The sequence below is a fragment of the Carlito syrichta genome, unplaced genomic scaffold, assembly GCF_000164805.1.
Source record: "Carlito syrichta isolate Samal-C Ts95f unplaced genomic scaffold, Tarsius_syrichta-2.0.1 Scaffold288834, whole genome shotgun sequence".
NCBI classification, from domain to species: Eukaryota; Metazoa; Chordata; class Mammalia; order Primates; family Tarsiidae; genus Carlito; species Carlito syrichta.
Window position 1 is genome coordinate 130,809 of NW_007232930.1, and position 3,590 is coordinate 134,398.

Sequence of the window (3,590 nt, forward strand, 5' to 3'; positions counted from 1 at the left end):
AATGGGCTCAGGACTATGCTAACAGACTACAGAAGGACACTTGTTGAGTATGTAGCCTCATGCCCTTTTCTGGTGGTTTTGGCCTACCATGGTGGATATGTTCTCTCCAAAGACAAGACTAAATAAAATACCAAAAATATATCTGTATTTCTCAAGAGCAGTCATTGGTACTTAGCACTAATATGAAACCATTGTTCTGTTAGTAATACATTATAAAATGAAAGATGTAAAAATTCTTTCAATAAAAAAATAAATCCATTAGCTTTAACACTGGCACTGCCCCAACTAAGAGGTAAGACAATAACACTGCCCCAACTAAAAGATGAGACAACTCAGTTTCAAGAGGATATAATACAAATTTGGAACAATTTTATCTGACATTCAGCTTGAGAACAAAAAACAAAACAAAACCACCAAAAATACCTTGCCCAATAACACTAAAAATATGAAATAGATACCCAAAGAACAATAGATCCACACCATTATATTACAAAGTACTAACTGATATGTCACTTAAGAGATTCAACAACCAGAATGTCTTGGCTATGCAATACCAGTCTATGGGCATGGTTTCTTCCAAGATGGTTAGGTGATGTTCTTTGGGTTATGCCTGGACACAAAATCAAATAGTTCATACCTTCTCAAGCCCCAACAAAACTTCCTCATTCATAATCTTGTTAATTCTATATTCCATTGATAAGATCATGTCACTTTTATCTTTATACCACAATTAGGTATTTTTAAATGTCTTTTGACATATAGAGGCCCTAACCAATTATACAAAAAGGCCCTAAATGATAGTCACATAGATACCTTATTAACATTAATCATTAACATCTGGCAAGCATTTCTTATTGCGCCTCTGTCTACAACTTCTCCTATCCGCTCTCTTGCAGTCATATCTAATAGAGTTTGCCATAGATGATCCCTCATACACCCACAACGTACAACTTGATCTTGAAAAATAATTAATCCCAAATTGTAGACATTCTCCACATTATTTTGTTGTACATATACATGGTCCATATACATTAGTATGTCTCTAATGATCACCGAAAAGCCAATCGTAAAGGTGGTTGAGAGGGAACTCATTTCTAAGCACATAAGACTATAGTAGAAATGGAAAATTCTGGGCTAGTACATATGTTGAAAAATGGAAAAACAGAAGACCTTGCATGCATGTACAAGTTATTTAGTTGTGTGCCAAATGGTTTGAAAACGATGTGTGAGTGTATGAGTTCCTATTTAAGGGAGCAAGGTAAAGCCCTTGTTTCTGAGGAAGGAGAAGGAAAGAATCCTGTTGACTATATCCAGGGCTTATTGGATCTGAAGAGTAGGTTTGATTGCTTCCTGCAGGAATCGTTCAATAATGACTGGCTTTTTAAACAAACTATTGCGGGTGACTTTGAGTATTTTCTCAACCTCAACTCCAGGTCTCCCGAATACCTCTCATTATTTATTGATGATAAACTGAAAAAGGGAGTCAAAGGGCTAACAGAACAAGAAGTAGAAACAATATTGGATAAAGCAATGGTCCTTTTTAGGTTTATGCAAGAAAAAGATGTCTTTGAACGCTATTATAAACAACACTTGGCAAGAAGACTTCTGACAAAAGTGTTTCTGATGACTCTGAAAAAACATGATATCCAAGTTAAAGACTGAATGTGGGTGTCAGTTCACATCAAAACTGGAAGGAATGTTTAGGGATATGAGCATCTCAAACACAACTATGGATGAATTTAGGCAACATCTACAGGCAACTGGGGTATCTTTAGGTGGCGTTGATCTCACAGTCCGGGTGCTCACGACAGGATATTGGCCCACTCAGTCAGCCCCACCAAAGTGCAACATCCCACCAGCACCAAGACATGCTTTTGAAATATTCAGAAGGTTCTACTTAGCCAAACACAGTGGTCGACAGCTCACACTCCAGTATCATATGAGTTCTGCAGATCTCAATGCCACCTTTTATAGCCCAGTTAAAAAGGAAGATGGATCTGAAGTTGGTGTTGGAGGTGCACACGCAACTGACTCTAATACACGGAAGCACATATTGCAAGTCTCTACTTTCCAGATGACCATATTAATGCTCTTTAATAATAGAGAAAAATATACATTTGCAGAAATTCAACAAGAGACAGATATTCCTGAAAGAGAGCTTGTTAGAGCCCTACAATCCCTCGCCTGTGGTAAACCAACACAGCGGGTTCTTACAAAAGAACCCAAGTCAAAGGAAATAGAAAATGCTCACATATTTACAGTTAATGATCAGTTCACATCCAAACTACACAGAGTCAAGATTCAAACAGTTGCTGCTAAACAAGGTGAATAAGACCCAGAAAGGAAAGAAACAAGGCAGAAAGTAGATGACGACAGAAAACATGAGATAGAAGCTGCTATAGTGCGGATAATGAAATCTAGAAAGAAGATGCAGCACAATGTTCTAGGAGCAGAGGTAACTCGGCAGTTGAAAGCTAGATTCTTTACCAAGTCCAGTTGTTATTAAGAAACATATTGAAGGACTTACTGAGAGAGAATATTTGGCACGAACACCTGAGGATCGCAAAGTATACACATATGTAGCATAAAATGCGTTCAGAAATTTGATTTATTCTTGGACTGTATGTACTCTTTGCATGGACTGGGAAGTTCTTTAAAATCATTAAATATTAGGACGACAATCTCTTCTATTAAATTATAATACATGTTCTAGACCATTCAAATCAAGCCTTTACTCCCTCTGAGAGTTTTCAACATCAGTTGATTGAGCTTCAGGCTTTACAACGTTTATCCCTGTAGAGATCATCTTTACAGTTCCTCAGGAAAATGTGAATGGGCCACGTTTTGTTTTCAATACTGTATGAAAACAGGAAAAAATAAAACAAAAATTTAGAAAATACAGCTCATTAAAATAAAATTGTTGGATTTCATTTCCCCCCCCCAAAAAAACGTCATTTGACATATAGAGGCCCTAACCAATTATACAAAAAGGCCCTAAATGATAGCCACATAGATACCTTATTATTAAACAATAAAGTTACTCTTATAAAAAAAAAAGGGTATATTACAGAACCATATGGCTTAAGATATACTCACTATAGCCTAATGGAAAACCTGTGCTATCATAAAAACAGAGCTTTATTTCTATATCAAATAACATCACTAAATTAATGGCCGATATCAAAATCCAAATAACTATGCTTTCACATTCAAAACTCTTTCTGAGAGATTAAAAAGGTGGTTAAAATCTTGGGATACTTGATGACGAAAGCTATTATTTATTCTATTACATATTATAATCACGTATTTGTCCTGTTTTTGTCTTCATTGCTACTGCAACATTTATTTACAATAAAGTCAACGCATGACTAAAAAGACTAAAGTAATGGTCACTTAAAAATTACATTAATTAAAGATAGCTGTTTGGCCTGACTCAGGTCACAAAGTCACTTCCCTCATGTTACTTTATATTCAGCCTATACTCCAACTTTAGAACATATCCAGTCTTACACTTGCTGTGGGATTTGACATTCTAGAAATGAGCTTTCCTAACAACATAAGACTAAACTCCTAAACATAAACAGATTCAA

At 35.9% G+C, this 3,590-nt stretch overlaps 1 pseudogene; it reads left to right on the forward strand.

Moving 5' to 3' along the window:
* Nucleotides 1-1,036: 1,036 nt before the first annotated feature.
* On the forward strand, nt 1,037-2,588 carry LOC103256007 (annotated as a pseudogene).
* The last annotated feature ends 1,002 nt before the right edge of the window (nt 2,589-3,590 follow it).